At 45.9% G+C, this 24060-nt stretch overlaps 1 protein-coding gene across 6 annotated transcripts in view; it reads left to right on the forward strand.

Annotated features, from left to right (window-relative positions):
* TLN2 (talin 2) overlaps positions 1-24060 on the forward strand; it is a 182862-nt gene that overhangs the window by 36413 nt on the left and 122389 nt on the right. Inside the window, exon 1 of one of the 6 annotated variants that reach the window (XM_083712374.1) lies at positions 11788-11804. The exons of the other annotated variants lie outside the window; for them this stretch is intronic. The gene's annotated coding sequence lies outside the window, so the exon portion shown is untranslated. Of the gene's footprint in view, positions 1-11787; positions 11805-24060 lie in introns of those variants that run through there. 6 annotated transcript variants of the gene reach the window in all.

A 24060-nucleotide genomic window follows, 5' to 3' on the forward strand; every position in this document is an offset into this window, starting at 1 on the left:
TTTTGTGCCCACCTGACTGCAGTTTGAAGTGCTGCAGCCCAGACGTAGGTTTATATGTTCTCTGTGAGGAAGGGGATCTTGGAGAGACAGTTGTCAGCTGTGTGTGTAGGTGGATTTTTGTTGGTACATCACTGGACAGCACAGCAGGGGTGTGAAGAAGGTGTCCATTGTTCTGGAATGGGAATCAATGCTCATCTTTAAATTCATCTGAGTGTGTGTGTGTGTGTGTGTGTGTGTGTGTAATTAGCTTCCAGGAGCCCACGCAGAATATACCTGCTTTATGAAATGGCCCTTGGTGACATCTGGCTCCCCATCCAATTGCAGAGAATAGAAGGGTTCCATTCTGAGGGATGCTGAAGCAGGATATTCCCAGGATACCAACATGGAATTTGTTTGGAATTGTCTCTGGACAACTTGCTGTGATTATGTGTCAATGTTGTTTTTTTAAATGACAATGTTAATGCAACACAAATAGGTTGCAGTTAATCTTAATTGAGTTGATTTTACTCTTTTAAAAATCCTGTCCCAATTTTCATACTTTTTTGAAAGTTGTGAGATGACTTAAAGGTAAAGGGACCCCTGACCATTAGGTCCAGCCGTGACCGACTCTGGGGTTGCAGCGCTCATCTCGTTTTATTGGCCGAGGGAGCCGGCGTACAGCTTCTGGGTCATGTGGCCAGCATGACTAAGCCACTTCTGGTGAACCAGAGCAGCACATGGAAACGCTGTTTACCTTCTCACCTATTTATCTACTTGCACTTTGACGTGCTTTCAAACTGCTAGGTTGGCAGGAGCAGGGACTGAGCAACGGGAGCTCCACCCCATCGCGGGGATTTGAACCGCCGACCTTCTGATCGGCAAGTCCTAGGCTCTGTGGTTTAACCCACAGCACAACCCATGTCCCTTGTGAGATGATTTATGAGCAACAATAAACATTAAATATCATAATTTTATGAATAGTAATTCAAAAACATTTTTTTTAAAAAATAACAGCCACACTAACAGCATTAGCATTAAAACAGCCCCCCCCCAACCTGATGCCCTCCAGATGTTTTGATTGGCCCCAGCAAGCACAGGCACCAGGTTGGAGAAGGGTTGATTGAAAAATGCTTGACAAAAGAGCCCTGTTGGGTCAGACCTGAGGTCTTCCTCCTCCTCCATCTTCCAGCGGTCAGCTGGATGTCTCTGGAAGAGCCCATAATCAGGACATGAATGCCAACTCCTCTTGTGGCTCTCTACAGAGGGTACTTGGAGGTAGACTACTAATGAGGGTGGAGGCTCCACAGAGTCATCTTGACAAATAATCACTGATACATGGGGGGGGGGGGGGAGGCAGGTTACAAATAAATACATCATCATCATCATCATCATCATCATCATCACTGACCTCTCTGCCCTGACTTCTTCCACTGATGGGTTCAATCTCCTGCACCCATCTGAGTTTGTGGTCCCCCCAGCACAATAAAAAGCCTAGCTAAAGGTTGCTGAATGTCTGATGGAATGCAGAAATATTTCCAGGAGAATTCTGTCCCATTGTTAGTCCCTTTGGCATGTGGTTAAATCAGTGACTGGGAATGCTGTCTTCCAGTCACTAAATTACAGCTCTGCTGCTTAGCAAAAGACACCTCTTGGGACCAAACCCATCTCCTATTAGCGTGTAAATATGGCCTGCAAGGGAGATGACTCATCCCAGCCACCTACACGCAGCAGCTCAGGGCTTTGTTTGGCAGAGAGAGGCCAGTAGCTCTAGGAGACAGCCCCTCTTGTCCAGCTGCCCTCCTGGAGCTCAGCTCACCCCCATCCTGCAAGGGGAGTCGAATCCTTCCCTGTGAACAAGCAAGGAACTGGTGTAGCAAGAAGCCCTGTTTGCACACTTTCAATTCGCCCCCTTCCAAAACTGGGCCAAACGTTAAAAGGCAGGAAAGTGAATAAGTCAGCATAAAAATATTGTCTCTGCCCTTGGTTTGCCCTTGAGCCAGAACAGAGGAGCAGGAGCCCTGTGTGACTTGGAAGTGTGGCCAAGTGGGAGATTGGCTATTTAAACATGCTTACTTTTCCCCCAGGACTGGATTATTGCAGCATGCTCTATGTGGGGCTTCCCTTGTGCTTGACCTGGAAGCTGCAGTTAGTGTGGAATGCTGCAACACAGTTGCTGACAGGAGTGAGGCCTTGACAGCCTATAACACCTTTGCTCAGAGATTTGCACAGGTTCCTGATTTGCTACTGGGCCAAGTTCAAGGTGTTACTAAAAAGGTAAAGGTACCCCTGCCCGTATGGGCCAGTCTTGACAGACTCTAGGGTTGTGCGCTCATCTCACTCTAGAGGCCGGGAGCCAGCGCTGTTCGCAGACACTTCCGGGTCATGTGGCCAGCGCGACGAAGCTGCTCCGGCGAACCGGCACCAGAGCAGCACACGGAAACGCTGTTTACCTTCCTGCTTTAAAGCGGTCCCTATTTATCTGCTTGCATCCAGGGGTGCTTTCGAACTGCTAGGTGGGCAGGCGCTGGGACTGAGCAATGGGAGCGCACCCCACCACGAGGATTCGAACCGCTGACCATGCGATCCGCAAGTCCTAGGCGCTGAGGTTTTACCCACAGCGCCACCCACGTCCCTTACAAGGTGTTACTATTAGCATATAAAGCCCTGAACAACTTGGGACCAGTTTACCTGTGAGATTGCCTTACCCCATATATACCTTCTCAAACACTTTGATCTGCGGAACTGGCACTGTTACAGCTGCCACATAATAACCGTTCTGAATCTGTTAGAAATTGATCTTTTACTGTGACAGGAACCTACCCTTTGGAACTCCCTGCCTATAGACATCAGGCAGGCAACTTTGCTGTATTCTTTCAGCACCTGATAAAAACTTTGTCATTAAGACAAGCCTATCCAGGAATCTAGAAAGCTGATGAATGTTTTAATCTGCTAATGGTTTATTGATGATCTTAATTTTTGAATGCTTTATTTAGATTATTGTTGTTAAAATGTTTTTATTCATAATTTTATCTTTCCCCCCATTTTTATAAACTCCTTTGAGGCTTTTTAGAATGAAGCGGTATACAGTGGTACCTCAGGTTACAGGCACTTCAGATTACAGACTCCACTAACCCAGAAATAGTACCTCGGGTTAAGAACTTTGCTTCAGGATGAGAACAGAAATCACACGGCGGCAGGGGCAGGAGGCCCAGCCCAATTATCTAAAGTGGTACCTCAGGTTAAGAACAGTTTCATGTTAAGAACGGACCTCCAGAACAAATTAAGTTATTAATCCAAGGTACCACTGTATACATTTTATGAAATAAATGAAATAATAAATAAATGCAAAACATGGCATGCCGGGAGAAAGGGAAGGGAGATTGTTAGCCGCTTTGAGACTCCTTAGGGTAGTGATAAAGTGGGATATAAAATCCAAACTCTTCTTCTTCTTTGGGTAAAAGAGTACCGTAGACAAGCTAGTAGTCTTCCCCCATCAGTGGTCCGGCTGCCACATTGTGCAGCAGCTGGAGCTGCCAAGCCAAGCCCAAGGGCAGCCCCACATAGAGCTCATCTCAGAAACCCAGCACCAAGGTTTCCTACACACAAGCTTGATTAGTCAGGCTGTCCCTATCCAGGAATGTCTGGAGCTGACGAACCAGATAAAGCTGCTAAGAGGCCCACCTAGCCTCAGGGGACACTGGGGCATCAATGACAGAGCATCCAGGAGTACCCCAAGCTTCGAAGATGTGATGCCACCCAGAAGAGGTAACTCTCTTGTCTCCCAGGCCCAGGAACCACCCACCCAAAGAGCCTCTTTCCTCTAAAGGTGTCATTTCACCCGCTGCATCTCCTCTCTCCTCTGAGAGAGCCCTCTTCCCAAATTAGCATCTATTTTGAGCTATGCTCTTGCTCCCACACTGAAACATGGAGAAGATCATTAGTACTAGGTGTCCAGAGCCCATTACTGCGTCGATAGTCAGCTACTGTCGCCTGTTTTAGAAACTCTTGTTTGTCTCCTAGGCATGCTGGGGATGCTATGTTGGGGTTTAAGGTTTTGATGCCTTTCCAGGCTATATAGTTTTGCTTATGGCGAGCATGTAATTATCTCTGCTTGTGCAACCCCTCTCTGCCAGATTTCTTCTCCTGAGATGAAATTTCTCACTTGGAGAAACAAGGCAGAGTTTGCTTTTTAAAAAACAGGTTGCTGCTGATTTCTCATAGAAAACAGCAGAGTTAAACTAGCCGAACAGCCCATAAATGGGCCATCCACATGTTTCAAAAGCAAGTAATTTGCAATTTTTGTGTTTTGACTTGAACATGCTGTTCTCTGTTCAAGAGATTGATGCGGGGGGGGGGGGATATCTGTGCCCCCTCAGCTGCCCTTAGCCATCATAACCACCTTTGCCCTTGGACAGTCAATCGACTTCAGATCCCAAAACGGAAGTCAAAGATCCCTGAATCCAGAAAGAGGGCAGAGATGGTGCAGTCCAGCAATGTTTGGAGAGCCATAGGTTTCTTGTCTGCACGTTGTGGGAATTGGCAGCAGTGGACAGGATCCAGAAATGGTGAATATCCCTGCAGTATACTTCTCACAAAGCATCTTCTTTTACCTCCCCTTCCCTGCCCATGTAGGTAACTTCTGTTCAAAAACCGAAATGGGAGCACATTTGGTGTCCTAGAAGACTGTGGTTGGGAAAGAGAAACTAAAGCACCCCAGAAATTATTTTGCTGCACTGCAGGGGGTTGGACTAGATGACTCCTTCGCTCCCTTCCAAGTGTACAATTCTATTATTTCCTTCCTGATGTACACACTGTACAAACAACCACAGATATCATTTATCTGTGAAGCAATGAGGCCTAGTATTTATTTGTAAATGAAAGCATTTATTCTCAGGGCTTGATGGTATTTTCCAGACTGAATAGAAAAAACAAAGAAACCTTGGGCATTTTGAGTAGCTCAAATTATGGCCTTTTGGAATATGTTTGTTTGTTCCTTGAACGTGTGATAGGAATTTTTGAGTCTTAGATATATGGTAATGTTCATAAGTGTACCAACCAAGCACATACATAGATCAGTACAGGAAGGCCAACCTGAAACCATTTTGATTCCTAAACTGAGCAAATGTTTTCTCTGCGAGGTCAAAGTGGGAAAGCCTCCCCATTGTCTTTTCCTTCACAAATCCTATCTTAAGGGTATGTCTGTGTTTGAATAGGGTGTGAGCCTGTGACCTGGCCCAGGAACTAAGTATTTATCACTACAAAAGACTGGCCAGGCTCCCCAGGAAATCCAATCAAGTAACCTGCCAGACAGGAGATAAACAACCACAGGAGAAAAACAACATTCAAATTTCTGTTTAGACCGCCTTTTCTGTGATGTAGGTATGCTGTATCTGAGGGGTGGTCTTGATCTACAGGGTGGCAATTTCAAACGTCTTTATAAGGCCTTGCACGCCATTTTTCTGGATTCCTCCTCCTCTCCTGCGGGTGAGGGGAGCCCCCTGTTGCAACAAATCAATAAGGATCAAGCTTATGAGCTGTTTTGTTTCTCAATATTCTCTGGTTGGCCTCTGTTATTCTCTCCTACCAATAGGGAACCCATGTAAGGACTCTTTATGGGCTCTTGGATACCCCATAAGGGAAAAGGGCAAATTTTTGTTTACAACAAACCCTGAGTGTGTCAAAAGTTAAAAATTGAGCTGCATTATCAGCCTAATTCTGCTCTTTGTATTGATTCTGTCTTCAGCCCCAGCATTGGACGCAGCTGCTGCCTTGCATTAGCTAAAAGGTGTGCAGCTCTCATGTTCAGGCTTATGGTGAGGCCTGCAAGCGATCGTTTTGAAATGAAGTTCTCCTTTTTATAGACAGGAATTCTAAATGAGTTTTTCTTGATCAATTGCTCAGAGCAATTTGCTTTCTTTCTAGGAATGCCAGACTCCTGCCGAATAAGCTCTGGTGCATGTCGCCTGGCTCCCTTTTGTTTGTGTGTCTTATCTTGAGCGAACAGTGAACATGCTGTCTTCTTTCCATTCTACAATATGCAGGTCAGGCTATTTCCCCATCAGGGCAGCCAACATGGAGCCCCTCCAGATATTGTTGACCTCCAGTTCCTGTCAGTCACAATCAATGGTCCGTCTTGTAATGCATCTTCTTCTCACACTGTAGGAAGCCTGCAAGCAAGATGCAAGCACTAGAACACTCTTCCCTTCTGCGGCTTCCAGCAGCTGGAATTTAGAAACACTTGCTGCCTCACACTGTGGAGGTGGAGCATAGTCTTCATGGCTGCTATCTGTCTTCTCCTCCTCTAAAGCCATCCAAGTTGGTGGCCATCACTGTCTGCTGTGAGAGTGAGTTCCATAGATTAACTATGCACTGTGCAAAGATGTGCCTTCTTTTACCTATCCAGAACCTTCCATCATTCACCTTCATTGCTTGTCCTTGAGTTCTAGTCTTATGAAGGAAAGAGAAGAACTTTCCTCTACCCATTTTCTCCATGCCATGCAAATTTCTATACGCTTTTGTCATATCACCTATTCTCTAAACTGAAATATCCCAAACACTGCAGCCTTCCCTCTCAGCCTTTAAGGCAAAGTCTCACTGTGTTCATACGTGTGCTTGGGCCTTCTAGGAGCCTTGCCTGTTGTGCTGTTCCTAAGCCGCATGGTGGCCTTCATTATGGTCAAGTGAGATGTACGTGTTTGAGGGCTTTCAGGCCTTTAGCTGAAATTGGGGTCAGCGGTCAGCCAGCAGGGCCCTTACCTTTCCCCTGCCCCATCTGGATGATTGTGTGACTAGGACTTGCACCCTACCCTCAGTTACGCCAGGAGCGGAGCTACCTTCAGCCCTTCTCCTGGCTAGTTGCCAGCCATCAGATGGAAGTCCTTTTGCAAGAACTAATTCTACCAAGGCCTGATCTTCATTAAGCTGTCATAGACCCAAACATAGACTTCTTCTGGCCCTGGCAGCGCTCTTGTGAGTTTTGCTACAGGCAGATTTACAGTAAGAAAAGCATCAGGCCCATGAGAGGTCCTAGGTTTGGCTCTGCGGACAATGCCAATGTTGGTGCCAGTGCAGCATTCCAAGATTGTTTTTTACAATCCAAAGGAGCATTGCTTTTGGCAGCCAGGCATGGCCCTTTCTCTACATTTTATGAGTGCTGCTGCTCAGCCAAGTGTTCAGAGGGTAACAAAACACTTGAGCCTTGTTTGAAATTAGACATGCGCCAGGCACATTTTGCACCTTATCGACCACTTGCAACCAAGTGAAGATGCCCAGGTGCAAGAGTGGCACCTGACATCGCCACCATCTGGAGGTGCATGCCTGGGGAGAATTGAATCTGGACTATTTTCATGCACTAATACCACATCCTATAGAATTCTGTCAGTTATATTTTATCTGCACAATTGACCTGAATTTCAGGAACTGAAATGCTTTTTCTGTGCAGCCTGAGCAGGCACAGTGAACAACATTATACTTACAGATAGGTAGCCGTGTTGGTCTGCCATAGTCAAAACAAAAAAATTCCTTCCAGTAGCACCTTAAAGACCAACTAAGTTAGTTCTTGGTATGAGCTTTCGTGTGCATGCACACTTCTTCAGATACACTGAAACAGAAGTTACCAGACCCTTCTATATAGCGAGAAGGTGGGGAGGGGTATTACTCAGAAGGGTGGTAGGAATGGGTGATTGGCAGATAGCTGTGATGAGCCTGTTGACGACTCTTAACGACTGCAATAGGTCTTACAGGAAAAAGCAAGGGGTGAGAAGGTGAAAAATGGCTTTGTCATGTATAATGAAATAAGAATCCAATGTCTTTGTTCAGACCAGGTCTCTCCATGGTTTTAAGTTTGGTAATAAGTTGCAATTCAGCAGCTTCTCTTTCCAGTCTATTGCTGAAATTCCTTTGTAGTAAAACAGCTACTTTGAGATCTTGTATAGAATGTCCTGGGAGATTGAAGTGTTCTCCTACTGGTTTCTCTGTCTTGTGATTCCTGATGTCAGATTTATGTCCGTTTATTCTTTGGCGTAAGGTTTGGCCTATTTGTCCAATATAGAGAGCTGAAGGACACTGTTGGCATTTGATGGCATACACAATGTTAGACGATGAGCAATTAAATAGTCCCAAGATGGTATGTGTGATGTTGTTGGGGCCAGTAATGGTGTTGTCCGGGTGTATGTGGCAGCAAAGTTGGCATCTGGGTTTATTGCAGGCACTGGTGCCAGTGTCCGTGTTAAGTCTGGTTGTAGTATTATTGTGGGTTAGGAGTTGTTTAAGATTGGGTGGCTGTCTGTAGGCAATGAAAGGTCTTCCTCCCAGAGCTTGAGAAAGAGAACTGTCATTGTCCAGGAGAGGTTGTAGATCTCTGATGATGCGTATCTCTGATGATGCGCATCATCAGAGATCTGCAACCTCTCCTGGACAATGACAGTTCTCTTTCTCAAGCTCTGGGAGGAAGACCTTTCATTGCCTACAGACAGCCACCCAATCTTAAACAACTTCTGTTTCAGTGTATCTGAAGAAGTGTGCATGCACACGAAAGCTCATACCAAGAACTAACTTAGTTGGTCTTTAAGGTGCTACTGGAAGGAATTTTTTTGTTTTAACATTATACTTAATCATTGTGGCTTGTGTTCACTTTACCCCACTCCACTGCCCTGCTCACAGTTGTGAAGAATATTATTAAGTTATGAATGGTCTGTGTCACCATTAAGAAAAGTAGGTAGGAATAGGCCTATATATGTGGACTGTCGCCGGATCAAGTGACTTTTCTTCTTTAAGTTCTCAAAGCTCTTAATCTAGCTCAAGACCGTTATCTGAACTAGCCGGATGTTTAACTGATAATCAATCCCAGCCAGTTCATCCTTTGAAAAATAAAGACTTTAGAGCCGCTTTGCCCAAAGAAGGCAATTCTGTTTTGGTGACTGTAACCTTGGTTTAAGGAGCCATTTGGCACCTACTGTAGCTTACATATGAATTTCTAACACTGGCCTTGTGTGTTTGGAAGGTCACTGCTGGTGGCCCCCTAAAACAGCCAACTCATTTTTGTTTTTTAATTGTTTTGTTCACAGTGTTGACTTTCTAGGCAAATCTGTCTGAAATCCTGCCTCTCTCAGCTTTCTGGAACTTAACTTCCTGCTGGGCTTAGCAAAACATTTCTCCAGCTTTCAATTTCGCTTCCTTATTGACTCAACTGCTAATAGATCCAGTTGACATGGTCTGTAGGATCATTTGAGATGCCACTCTGTATGCAGGCAGCTGTCAATCTGCCTGGGCCTCCTGCTCCTGACTGCCTTGGGACTCTTCCACCATTGGGCATGTTGGATAATAGCAATGTCTAGGAGCTGGTGGCGCTGTGGGTTAAAGCCTCAGCGCCTAGGACTTGCCGATCGAAAGGTCGGCGGTTCGAATCCCTGCGGCGGGGTGCGCTCCCGCTGCTCGGTCCCAGCGCCTGCCAACCTAGCAGTTCGAAAGCACCTCCGGGTGCAAGTAGATAAATAGGGACCGCTTACCAGCGGGAAGGTAAACGGCGTTTCCGTGTGCGGCTCTGGCTCGCCAGAGCAGCGATGTCACGCTGGCCACGTGACCCGGAAGTGTCTCCGGACAGCGCTGGCCCCTGGCCTCTTGAGTGAGATGGGCGCACAACCCCAGAGTCTGTCAAGACTGGCCCGTACGGGCAGGGGTACCTTTACCTTTACCTTTAGGAGCTGGTAGATTACCCCTTCCCAAGAGGTCTGGGCTTTCCATAGCTCTGCTTTTTTATTTGCACCTCCCTGAGTCCACCCCTTTAGCCTCCCTGGCTCTGGAATTAGGTTTGAATACAAAGAACACTATTGTTGTCTCTGCCGTGACCATGTTGGATCTTTATGTAGTTTTGATATGGCGGCTAGGCTGCCTTAATGACAAGTGTGAGGTCACTTGGATGTAGATGGGCAAGTTTGTAGGAATACCTATCATTGAAGGTCATAGAAATAATGAGTGAGTGAGTGATTCAATCTTCACCAACTTGGTATGCTCCTGATGTTTGGGGCTACAGCTCTCATCTGAAGGGAGGGTTCCAGTTACTTTAACTCCACCCCACCCCCACCCCTTTTACTCAATATGCGTGTATGAAGTTGCAATGTGAGGTTGTATAAAAATCTAGAAGGAGGGGTGATAGCTGGTTCTACTTTGACTTTTCCATTGATCCTGGCTAGGTAGTGGCGTTCACCAGTGTCTGGCGGTGTTGGTGGCCAGAACAAAGACTTAGCAGACTGATCCAACCTCTGCTTAAAAACCTCCAAGGAAGGAGAGTCTCGTCACCTCTGCTCCACTGTTGAACAATTTTTGTTTTTTTTATTATGCATTTTGTTAAATAGTGGGTAGACATGGCAGACGACACAGCGATTTCTCCAAGCAGCTCTTTATTTTGTAAGCTGGAACAGAAAACTGAACAGCAAACAGCTCCGCCAGCCTGCTTTTATAGGCAGCCGGCTGTCAACAATGTAGCAACAACAACCCAGGGTTTCCCGCCTAAAATAACTGACGTGGACCTGAGTGAAAACTACATACACAATACTCCTGGTGGCCAGGGTGAGAACACATTTTGTGTTCTCATTTTGTATGTATATGTTGTAAACTGCCCTGTGATCTTTGGATGAGGGTGGTATACAAATTTAATCATCAACAACAACTTGTAGTAGCCAATAAAAGATGTTGGGTGATCCTTCCCACAGTTGCCAAACTTTATGTAGCTCCTGGTTTGGCATTCTGGTTGTGGGTTTGACTGGACATGTTGAGTCTCTTTATACAAGTAATATAATAGTCTGTCAATTAGCTAGATAGTATTTGATGCTTAACTGGGTTTGTCTTGCCTGACTAATTGAAGTACATCAAGTTGCTGCTTATTTGGCGAGCCTATTTGGACTCACCCGTGGAGGCTGATGGACCCTGATAGATCACATTCACCCAGTGCTATGCCAGCTGCACTGGCTCCCGGTGGGGTACAGGATCAGGTTTAAGGTGCTGGTTTTAACCTTTAAAGCCCTATATGGCCCAGAACCCTCGTACCTACGGGACCACCTCTCCTGGTATGCCCCATGGAGGACCTTACGGTCTGCAAATAATAACACCTTGGAGATCCCGGGCCTCAGAGAGATTAGGCTGGCCTCCACCAGGGCCAGGGCCTTTTCGGCCCTGGCCCCATTCTGATGGAACGCTCTGCCAGAAGAGATCAGGGCTGTGCGGGATTTCCGCAGGGCCTGCAAGATGGAGTTGTTCCGCCAGGCTTTTGGCCAGGGCTCAGCCTGACTCCCCTTTTCTTTTTTGTATAAGAACTAATATGAAAGAGGCCTCCCAGCATTCTCACAGGCCTTTCCTAGCAGTACTTCTAGACTCTGGAGAGTGAACCTGGGGCCTTCTGCATTCACAGCTGAACTGTGGCACTTCTCTTAAGGCCTGGAAGGTGCCTTTTACTAAGTCAGACTATTGTTCCATCTAGCTCAGCATTGTGCACACTGACTGGGAGCGATGGCTCTCCAGGGTTCCAGGCGGGGGTCTCTCCCAGTCCTGCCTGCAGGTGCCATCAGGGGCTGAACCTGGGACCTTGACTGGCTTGCTTGAAGTCAAACAAGACTTGCTTAAAGTCAAAGACTGCTTAAATATTTTAATTCCTTTTTTCCCTACTTTTCAGCAGAAAAGGGCCACAGACCCACTCAGACCATCAGTAAAAAGAAGACACTCTCTGCCTGTAGGCTTGCCATCTAAAAGACACAACACAGAAGGGAAGAGGGGGGGAAAGCAAAATCATGCACCAGTTCTTAGAGTGACCAGCTGGAATGGGAATAGTTCAGGTAGGCCCTCCCTATACTACTGCGTCCTTCAGCAAAGCCAGGGGGTCTGCACTCTGTCCCTCCCCCTGGAATAGAAAGCTAACTTAGCTACAGTTCATGTATTAGTTAAAGCATGAAATCCTTCCATTTAAACTAGTTTCATCTGTCTTACTTCATTGGCTTCAGTTGTTGTAGCAGGAATTAAAACGAAGGCTGTAGCTGCGTGCAAGTTTACCTGGCAGGAAGCCAGCTGAACACAATTGGACCAACTTGGAAGTAAATATGCAGAGAGGGGACCGGGCTGTACATCTTCCAAGTTTTGTAGATAAGCACGTTGGGTTTCCATTTGCATGAAATCCTAAACTGAAGACCAGCCAATTCACAGAACAGTTGGTTTTTCTATTGGTTGGTCTATTGGTCTTTGCATTTTCAGGCAAAGGAGAGAGGTGTTTTGCTTTGTTTTGTTTACTACCTGCATATTCTTTTGCAAAATGTCACTTTATGCTTTATGCCTCCTTCCTCACTCTAAAGCAGGCACCCACATTTAATTTTTTGCATTTATCAAATTAAACTGGTCAGAAACTGCATGGCATTATTTGGTGGAGTACTTTGGTTCACTTTTGCATTCTATATCTTCATCTTCATCATTAGTCTCTACAAATTAGAATAGGGGAGGGATCTAAACTGCAACTATGAGCACAAAGCCCAATCTGTTTCCCATTTAGTGGATGAAATACTCCACTCAAGGAAACACACCCAAAATGTTACTGATTTGTTTGCTTAGAATAATATCCCAGAGATGATGGAACGTTATGCATTCCACACACACACACACCCAATTAAAGACAGAAGAAAGCCAACAAAGTTTTAGGTTTGTCCTGGCAGGGTGTAACATTGTTCTTCTTATTAACATCTTAAATTCACATCAGGGGGGATAAAATAAAGGGATTCTTAGAGCATCTCCTTCCAGTGGTTTGAGGAATATGTTAGTTGGACTCTGTGGGCTCCAAGGGTCCCTTGCTGGGCAGATGTCACCTGGAACTCATCAGAGGGCACCTTGTGTCAGGTCTGGGCATATTCTGCCTGATGTGGAGTGGCACAGGGCACTGGATGAATGGAAGAAGCAGAACCTGTGAGGTTTTTTGGAGTGGGGAGAGACAAGAATATCTGGATCCAACTTCTAAAGGAGAAAGGGAAAGGAGGCCTCTGGGGAGGGAACATGACAGAAGTCCCTGGCTGTATCTCTAGAGTGGGTAGGGGGTGATGAGAAAGACCCATTTCTGCCTAAGACCCTGGAGCAGTGCTGCTAGTCAGCGATGGGCAGCTGGGCAAGTGGCCGCATTTGGCCTAAGGCGGCTTCCTGTGTTCTCATGCAGATGTCTTTCCTGTCACTTTCTAGATGATCCTTTTAAACTGGAGCTCTTTCCAGAAAATGAGCCTGGGTCCTCCTTCAGCATCGAAGTGGATGCTTTGCCACTGAGACCATGGGCGGTTTTGAGTCAGAATCACCCACGGACCACCCCTGCCCACATATTTCTGTATGAGTGGGGATCTGGGCATTCCTCAAGAACTGAAGGAGGCAAAGTCAGGCATTGAGATGCACTGGTCACCGTCCTCTGAATGCCTGAATATTGGTAGAGAAATTGGATCTAATTGATCATTTTACTCAAATGCTTCCATGTTGGTGCTGAGCTTCTGCATTCACTTTATTGCAGGTCTACACATTGCTCTTGCGATTTGCAGGTGAAGCACCCATGTGGAACGTAAGTCATGTAGCAACCCCTGCCCACACAGGTCTCCTTGTACATGTTGCAGTCCCAGCACATGATGAAAACATCTCTGCAGAAGTCTGTGTGAGCCCCTAAGCTGTCAGAGCTGGTTAGAGAAACATTCTTCAAATATCCAGTTACTTTGCTTATTTTCCATGCTACTACTTCATCTCTAAGCCCAATTTAAAAAGTTTAAAACCACTTCTGTTTTGGAATAAGATCTTGTCCTGTGCTCATTTGTCCTGTGTACCAATGGGTAACCTTTTTTTTTATTTAAAAAATGCATAATCTGAAATGTTAGTCCATGCATAGTCTTTTAATTGGAGCGCCCTCACTGGCGTGCATTTATAAGGAGATTTGCCATCCTCCAGCGACTTGCTTGCTCTTTCTCAGCACATGTAAGGGACATAAAATATTTACTCCCGGTATTGATTTTTATGTTGCTTCCTTCCTGGAGTAATCAAAGTGGCAGGGAATTTAAATCATTGTTTTCGGTGCAGCTGCTTACTTTTATGGCAGAAATAATGTCCCCTTTTTAAAATGCACATTATGTTTTGTCTGCTATAAGCGAAGAGAAATAAAAATAATGGCTTGCCAGGAGGATTCTGAGATGTGGGGATGAGCCAGAGGGCTGGTCTGTTTCCCTTGTGTCTCGCTTGTGGGCTCCCCAGGGGCCTCTGACTGACCACTTGCAGAAACTAGATCCTGGTCCAGTTGGACGCTTGCTCTGCTTTAGCTGGGCTGCTAAAGACCTAGTTACCACTGACTCCAAATAACTGGCATAAAGTGCCTGGTACCTGGCTTGCTGAAGAATGCAAGGAGCTCCTTCCTCCTCTTCCACCTCCCTGAGTGTGAGCTGCTAAGTGTGAGTCCCAAGTACCCCCTTACAACAATAAAGAGTCTTGCGACCAGTGGTGGCTAGTGCCCTTTGGGACTGGTAGGGCAGAAGGCAAGGAGCCCAGCAGTAGGTGGTGCCAGAGCCAGTGACAGGATAGCCTGGCTAATTCTAGATTTCTCCCCACCTTCCTGCCTGCTGAATTCTACAAGGGCAACACAGAGACTCAAGAGGAGAAGCTGGCAGCCAGTGCCATTTCCTGATCTGGGTGTAAGGAAGAAGGCAGACAGGTGGTGGGCAGGCCAAGGGCATCCTGAGATGGTTTGGACAGTTTGAAAATCTCTGGGTTAAAGGGTTGTCTGTCAGCTATCACTGACCTGACACCCATGGAGCATGATAAGGCTAACAGTGACTTCTTGGCAGGGTGGGTTTGTTCTGCCTCCCAGGCTGGAGGCACAATGCCTTTGAATACCAGTTGTGGGAGTTACAGATGAGCAGAGCGGGCTGTTGCCCTCAGGTCCTGCTTGGAGGATTCCCATGATGGGCGTCTGGTCGGCCACTGTGAGAACAGGATACTGGACTAGATGGGGGCCCCCTTTGGCTTAATTCATTGTGGTCTTATTTATGTACTAAATAAATAGTGCACAAATACCATAAAATATGGTAGCAATGACTACCAATTGCCAGGATTTGCAACAAAACCTCCACAGAGGTCCTCATAAGTAGTTGATCTTCTGTTTGGGCCAGTATATCACTGTGAGTGCTGGAGCTCCCCCCCCCCCCCCGCCCCCGATGAAGGACTATTCTGGTGGTTTCATTTGACCTGCGCATGATACTTCGAAGGCTGCACTCCAGACCGGTGGGACTAGACAGGAGCAAACCCAAGCAGAGAAACTTGACTACATCTGAAGGAGAAAATTATTTAACAAAAGCAAGAGTGTTCTTCTTCTCCAACTTCCACTCCCCTAACAACTATGCTGAGTCTGGGCATCTCCTGTGTCTGGCTGTGGAGCTGACGCCTCCTTCCCTGTTGGGAAAAAAAATCCTTAAAATAACTCTTAGCTTCCTGGTTGGAAGCAGAGAGCTTTTACTTAAGGTCTGAAGTGATTCGAAAGCAGCAGTGTCACACCACAACTGGGGAAAATATGTTGTTCTTCCCTCCTGTTGTCTGCCATCCATCATAACAAGCACTCCATTTTCTAGATAAATATGTAGCTCTTCTTAGGCGTTAAAAATGCAAGCGATCGTACAGTCTCATGCTGCAAAATGTGGAATTCAGAAACTGCCACTTCCTATGAAATTGAGAGAATGGAGGTTAATTGATTCGCTTTAAAGAGAGGGAACCACTAGTCCTTATGATTGTAAGGAGAAAACATGGGGGGCATTCCTCCCTTAAATGCCAATAATTCTACCTAGAAAGGGAAGACTGTGTCTGATTGGCACTTTTGAGTATTTAAGAGGTGGAAAAGTAGAGGAGCATGCTTAATGAATATCCGACCACATTCCACCTGTCCCAATCCCTTCCACTCCTTACCCATTTCATGGCCATACTCCTTGTAGCTTTTCTTTTTTAACGGCTATGGGGGAGGGAGTTTAAAGGGCCCCTTCAATTCCAGGTCTGCCTGCAGTCTTCACGTGTAATATCCTCTTCTTCATAAAATAATTGTGAGAATTAAGAGAGTAACTATTTGGCAATGGTTACTCCTACAACAGGACTGCATCATGCTGTTTTGTCTTTGTATATGTATAATATGTAAAGTTATATTAGGTTTCTCACCCACTGTACCTCAAGGTTGATAACTTTATTATTATTAAAATCACAAAATGGATATTGCCAACTCTTTTTTTAATGGTTGGTTGATCACCTGCATCCTAAACACTTGCATTTCAAGACATTTATATGTTGCTGGTATGGGGAGAAAATATAAATCCCTGTGACCCACATGTGTGGGGAAAATAATAAAAGAAATGGCTGTGTGCCTAGATAATAATCTCAGGGCTAAATTCTCTCTCCAGCAGGAGAAAGCCCCCAGCAGCCAAGTTTAAACTCACCAAGTCAAGCAGCACAATGAAGCATCAGGAATGTAGACTGTTAAACCTTTTGCATGTCCCTTTAGTCCACTTGCAAAGCACTCCCCACTTTCTACCCTTCTGGCAATCAACAGACCACACACTGTTAAATAAGTTTAAAGTGCTTTACTTACAAAAAGTTCCAAAGGTCAGATTCATGCATTTATCCAAGCAGAGGCAAGGAGAACATACCTAGGTAAAATACTCGTGAATAGAAAATACAGAGAGATAACTTCAAATATGTACTCTAAGCTTGGAGCTCATTTAGGCATGCTTCCTTAGTCACTTACATGGTGAGGAGAGAGGGAGAGAACAGGAGGAGAAGGATTCACTTCCTTCCTCATCAGAGAAGAGGGCGTGTAACCTAACTGTGTCTAGGAACACAGGTCTGTGACCTTAACCCCTTCATTCGCTAACTAGCACTCATTCATAGTTATGTTTGACTGCAATTTCCCACAGCCAGAATCTCATATCTAGGTGCCTTCTAGAAACATTAAAATAAGTACAAGACAATTTAGCATTTAAATAAACAAAAGCTGCACATTTTTAATATACGGTGGTACCTCGGCTTAAGTACTTAATTTGTTCTGAAGGTCCATTCTTAACCTGAAACCGTTCTTAACCTGAAGCACCACTTTAGCTAATGGGGCCTCCTGCTGCCGTTGTGCCGCCGGAGCACGATTTCTGTTCTCATCCTGAAGCAAAGTTCTTAACCCGAGGTACTATTTCTGGGTTAGCGGAGTCTGTAACCTGAAGCGTATGTAACCTGAAGCGTATGTAACCCGAGGTACCACTGTATACAGAGGTACCTCGGGTTCCAGACGTTTCAGGTTACAGACTCTGCTAACCCAGAAATAGTACCTCGGGTTAAGAACTTTGTTTCAGGATGAGAACAGAAATCGTGTGGTGGCAGCAGCAGCAGGAGGCCCCATCAGCTAAAGTGATACCTCAGGTTAAGAACAATTTCAGGTTAAGTACGGACCTCCAGAACGAATTAAGTTCTTAACCCGAGATACCACTGTAAACTTAAAAAATAGCCTTAAGAACTCATTCCTTTAATTTATGATCTCACCAGGTAATCAGCGAAAACTTTTGTTGGTTCATATACAATAAAAGTTTGCACCCTTATTTACCAAGTGATCAGAAATGTTCCTTTCTTCATCACCCGTGATATCTAATGCTTGGTTTTATATCACACATTCCTCGCTTGCAAAACTTAGCCCAGGAGCAGAATTCAAGGATATCAGTCACCAAATTCAGCAGGATTCCAGCTCCCTGCTAGTTACTGTCAAGTCTGTAAGACCTGAGGTAGCTGTCTGTAGCAGTCCTTGCCAGCGGACTGTTCTGAGAACGGTTTTTGCCACTGTCATGCTGACAGAAGCTCGGGTGCCTGTAGTGGCGCTTTGCATCTGCTGGATTCTTGGCCCCTTCATGGGGCACTCAAACGCAGCTGTAGTGCTATCACGGGGTCAGCTTTGTGCTCCAGTTGCCAAGATAACATACCGTTCAGGGCAGCGGCATTCCAAAGGCAAAATCCCTTCTCTCCCTTGAATAGGGGTACTATCTTGCAAGCTTTGCTTTGGAACCCTGTCCAAGAATAATAATGATCTTGGTATATAATAAAAAAGTTAGAATGTCGTCACGCAGCCCTCGCTGGAGGATTTGTAGTACCTCATCACGATCCTGGATTGTGAGGGGAATGTCAAGGGGTTGGCAAGCAGAGCGAGCAGGGGCACAGCCCCCAGTAGTAGCAGTAGTAGCTCCATATCACACAGACATAAAGGCCTGCTCTCTTGCTTGCTAAAGAGAAGGAGTCTGAAAACAGTAGCTGGAGGAAGCCTTCACAAAAGATAGGGGACCAGGATCCCTTTCTGTCTCTCCTCCATGATTCAGGTCCCGAGTATGGGTGTATTTGGATAAGCAACGGAAGTAAACAAATGTAATTCAGGCTCAGCCAGCCACAGAGATGTGGGGAGAGATCCAGGCCTGGGGTAAGGGGACGGGTGGTCCTTGAAAAGAGGAGGAGGAAATGGTGCCCGCCCAGGTAGTCTTCTGAAACAGGAGCTAAAGGGACTGCTCCCTTTCTACAAAAGCACTTTGCATGAACCAATGTGAGCTGTGGTAAGGTGGAACTCTTAACAGTGCTTTCCGATGCTGTTTCACTGTCCTTTGAAATGGAGACAACAGCTTTCCCCAACACCACTGGGGCTGATGGGAGTTGCAGTCAAAGCAATCTGGAGGGCACTAGGCTGGGGAAGCTGCTGTGGAATTTGGTGTCTGTCTTACCAGTGCATGCCCCACATTTGGTGGGATTTTTATGGAAAGGTGGTGAAAGTTTGCAGTCGCTAGACCAGCAAACCTTTTCTGTGGGGGGCCGGTTCACTGTCCCTCAGAACTTGTGGCGGTCCTTTTACGTCGACTCCAAACCCAAAAGGTCCAGGGGGTGAGACAGCCAAATGAGGAGGCACCGGGCTGGCTGTGGAACTGAGGCCCATCTGAAAGTGTCCCCAAGCCCACTAGTGGCTCCCAACACACTGTCTTGAGAAACACACTGCCAGACAGTTCTTGGTGGACTTGAAAAGTCTGTGAATACATTCTTGGCCGAACCCCGGCTAATTTATGGAAAGATGCGCCAAAGCTGTTAAAACATTGCACATATGGAAATGATGTGATTTCCCCAAATTCTTAACCACTCCCTAGCACTGGATTCTAAAGATGTTTGTGCCAAATCTTGCTGGGTGTGTGGATCGCTTTTCTTGGGCCAGCCCTTTGCTTGTTTCCAGCTAAGCAGTCCATGACCCAGAATGTGGGAATTAGCCGTAACTTGTCATGGAACAGATTAATCTCTTCAAGATTTCAAAGCTAGATTTCAATCAGAAGTTTTTTTCCTTTGAGTCAAAAAACAAACTCATTTCTTTCCCAAGGAACAATATTGTTGGTGTACAGAAGGGTGCTGAAATGCAGAAATCCATTTCACAACTCTGGGTGGTTGAAAGGCAGTTGCCTTAAACTGAGTCAGACTACTGGTCCATCGTAGGGTTGCCATGTGTCCTCTTTTTCCAGGACACATCCTCTTTTTCATGGGTATGTGAAATGAGAGTTGTCATAGTGATCCATAGTTAAAAGTAGAAGTTGGCAAATGTGTCCTCTTTTTTGCTCTTCAAAATATGGCAACCCCAAGAGTAGTCCTGCCTATGCAGACTGGCAGCCGCTCTCCAGAGTTTCAGGCATAGGGTTTTCCCAGCCCTACCTGGAGATGAACCTGGGACGTAGTGCATGTGAAGCAGATGCTCTACCTTAAGAGTGCTGCTTCCATCCCTGGCCTTCAGTGGGACGCCCTTCCAAGAAGAAGACATGTCTAGGATCATCCTGTTCTTTTCTGGTACTGCGGCACCATATTCTGTGGGCCGGCTTGAGTCCACTGGAACACACGGCACCTACTCATTTTTATTTGTGACTGAGGAAAATGGACTGGCTGCCTTTACATGCACACACCTTTTATTATTATTATTCCATGAGTTAACTATTCACTTTAAAACTCTAGAATGGCTGGAATTCTCTCACACATGTGCTCTCTGAAGCCCACATTCATAGCATGTTTGCACTTCTGTCTCAGTGATGTCTACGCTGGCTTGGTCTTGTCCACAGAATGGAAGATGGCAGGATGATGATAATAATAATAATAATAATAATAATAATAATAATAATAATAATAATAATAATTTATTTGTACCCCACCCATCTGGCTGGGTTTCCCCAGCCACTGTGGCCGGCTTCCAACAAAGATTAAAAATACATTAAAATGTCACACATTAAAAACTTCCCTGAACAGGGCTGCCTTCAGATGTCTTCTAAATGTCAGGTAGTTGTTTCCCGCCTTCCACAGGGCGGGTGCTACTACTGAGAAGGCCCTCTGCCTGGTTCCCTGTAGCTTTGCTTCTCGCAATGAGGAAACCACCAGAAGGCCCTCAGCGCTGGACCTCAGCATCCGGGCAGAACGATGGGGGTGGAGACGCTCCTTCAGGTATACTGGGATGAGGCTGTTTAGGGCTTTAAAGGTCAGGACCAATACTTTGAATTGTGCTCAGAAACGTACTGGGAACCAATGTAGGTCTTTCAAGTCTGGTGTTATGTGGTCTCGGTGGCTGCTCCCAGTCCCCAGTCTAGCTGCCGCATTCTGGATTAGTTGTAGTTTCCGGGTCACCTTCAAAGGTAGAGCGCATTGCAGCAGTCCAAGCAGGAGATAACCAGAGCATGCACCACTCTGGCGAGACAGTCTGCGGGCAGGGAGGGTCTCATCCTGCGTACCAGGTGGAGCTGGGAGACAGCTGCCCTGGATACAGGATCCCCAAGGACATGCTCTGCCGGGAGCTGGCTTCAAGCACCAGGCCCATTGGCAGACCAAAATGTGACACAAAGGCTGGCAACATCAACCACACTGCGTGGGAATCCCTTGCACACAACCGCAGCACCTAGAGACATACAGGCAGGCTGTGCATCCACAGCAGTGTCCAGAGAATGACTGACCACTGGGTGGGGCACAGAGAGAAGAAACGCCATGGGGCATCTTCAGCAGCAACAAAATGTGTCTCTCCCATATCAGTCAGGCACTGTACCTTCCAACAGTTTGACTTCACAGCTCCATTGTCTCCCAAGACAGACGGGTGCCAGCTGAATGCTATGGGGAAGAGGTGCCAATGCTGAATGTCTGATAACTAGAGATTGTCCTTGTTGCACACTTTACAATTTCCAGAAAGAGTAATAAACAAGAGGAAATCATGAGCCATAGCAGGAGGCTTAAAACAGAGTCAGTGATTCCCTCCAGATGTTGTGGACTGAAACTCCTATCATCCTGACTATTAGCCACGCTGACTGAGGCTGGTGGGAGTTGTGGTCCACAGCACCTGAAGGGAATCACATGGGCTATCTCTGCTTTCGCTGAGATGCATGTGGGATCCTGATAGCATTCAGTGGCTCAGTTCGGCTAACGAATGTGGAGAGCAGGTCACACTGAAAATTATTTCCTCCTGAGGAAACAGGTAGCGGTATATGTGTCATACTCTTTGATTAGGAGTTAGGGTATAGAGGGGGTGGGGAACCCAACACAGCTGGAGCATTATTATTTTTTAATATATGCTCTTTAATGCGCAGTCAGAATGCCTTTGCTATAATGAGTCTCACACTGATTGCTAAGAAGGTGGCTGTGCAACACCACCTGGGACAAGCACAAGGCTACTGCAATTTCTTGAGCTGCCTAACCGTGAAATGATAGCCTGCAAAAGTAGCATGGGGTAATGGGGAGAGAGAGAGAGGCTACAACTGACTGAATTGCCAGCAAACAGAAGTGAGGGGTTTTTGGGGGGCGGGTGTTATTGTTTTATTTCTATGCTACCTTTCACAGTTAGAACCATGTTCAAGGCAGCTTAATGCTCAAGGTTAATGTTGTGTGTTCTGGACGTTCACCACTTGGTGTTGGATTGATCACCATTGCCATTTGGATGGCCCCAATATGATTTCTCTCTCTCTCTCTCTCTCTCTCTCTCTCTCTCTCTCTCTCTCTCTGTGTGTGTGTGTGTGTGTTTGAAACAACCTGTATCAGAATAAAATGCAAACGTGCATTTTTGTTCTGAATTCAAGTGGAAGCATCATTGACCACTAAGCCCAGTTGAAATCAATAGGAGATGTGGAGTGTGGAGGTGTTGGGGGTTGAACCTTGTACCTTCTGCATGCAGAGCAGGTGCTCTACCGCTGAGCTATGGCTTTCCTTTTTTAAATCTCTGCCCCTCTCAAACCCCCAGCCCACTCCCTGCCTGCCGTGGCCTGGCCTGGCACAGAGCGGGCACTGCCTTCCTCAGCATCCTGTTCGGGAGCCTCCTGCCCCTCGCTTCCCTGCCGCTGCCGCCAAGGGGGAGTGTGTGGTGTCCCAGCTGCTGTGTGCTGCATGCACCTTATTCTGTAAACTTCGAGGGTGATCGCCCAAGAAAAGATCAACAACTTTCCACTGCTGCCGCCAATCATCTGATTTTTTCCTTCTATTTTAGTGTTTTGTTTTCTTAATTTGGGGTTCAAAAAAACAAGAGTCATCATATACATGGAAAAATACAGTATCTTGGTTCCTGAATCCCTTTTACAAACTTTCACCTATTGTTACACAGAAGATGCTCTATTGACATTCTGTTTAAGGGATACTTGCCAGACTGGTTTTGCAGGGAGGGATAAGCCCCTATATTACAAGCTATTTATCTATTAACAGGTTTTACACATGAAAATAACTATTTTGGGGGAGGTATTTCTCCCCCCCCCCCATCTCCTTCTTTCTACTGCAGAGGAATATTTTAGGGTAATTTAAGAGAGTCAAAATGGCTTAATGATTGCTCACTGATATCATTTCAGAATATGGTTTATGTACCTGTGTATGTGTATTTTGAACATTTATCCTATTGATTTGACTCCTTAGAATCAGGGTGGGGGGGTACACACAATGGCCATTTCTCTGGTAACACTTCCCAACTGACACTCAGCATTCTCTGGCTTTTCAAAGCTACTCCTCACTCAGCTGTTCTTTAGAAGGGGTGGGGTTGCCCCAGTTAAGGTCTTTAAAATACTTTCTACTTTTGTATACCTTGGGGGTTCACCCAGATCTACCGGTAATTTCCCAGTCTTTCTTCTTGATAGCCCCTTTTTGATTCTAAAAATCTGTCAGCACTCAACCACCTGAGTTTGCTGTTAGAGGGAAGGATTCCTTTAACTCCTTGGCTCTGGTAGATCTGGGGCTCTGCAGTGAGGAAGCAAGTTTCTGTGAAATCTGAAAATGCACATCAAACTTTGCTCCCCTCGCAGGGTCAGAGCTGCGTGCCTTTTTGGCAGTGCAAATTCCTGATTCATAGGAAGAAGAAGGAACCTCCTAGTTTCCTGCTGGGCTTCCTTTCCAAACACACTGGGCTGGGGAGAGACAGAAATTTAAGATGAGCAATGGCTGGCCTGGGAATTGAGAAGTGGCTTGTTTTTATTACAAAGGTGGTTCCTGCCAGCATTCCACACGTCCAGACGTCACTTTGGGATGAACTTGCTATGAAGCAGAACTTAGGCTTTTCTGGTTGTAATTGAGTTCATTTGTATTGCCTTTGGTGTTTTGAAAAACAGGTATTTCTCCCCTGCTCTTTCAAATGGATTGCTTTTCATAATTCTTGTTAAAATGTTCTCCTCTTCAGTCTTGGGTAAAATGGAGAGAGGGTTTTGTTTTTGTTGTTTTTGTATCCTTCCCCTGTTGGTGACTTCTTGTCTGGTTGGGTACCAGGATTTAAGGCTCTGAGAACCAATCCAGGCCATTATTTTACTAGAAGTCTATTCAGCATATTCTACCCCTCCTCTCTCTTGCAGTTTGGGATTGGGATATGTTTTCAGTGCCTGAGGATATGAAGTAAAAATAGATTAAAGGTCTTGGGGCATGTACAGAGGGCACTGCTCTCACCTGCTGGCAGCAATTACATGTAATGATAAGCCAAGATTCTCTGCCTTTTATTTACTCTGAGCAAGTGGCATCCTGATGCACACAGCTTAATCAATCCCATCTTGCTACTTCCCTGGCATGTGAACAGGATAA

The sequence above is a fragment of the Podarcis gaigeae genome (genome assembly GCF_964106915.1).
Source record: "Podarcis gaigeae genome assembly, chromosome: 14".
In the NCBI taxonomy this organism is placed as follows: Eukaryota; Metazoa; Chordata; class Lepidosauria; order Squamata; family Lacertidae; genus Podarcis; species Podarcis gaigeae.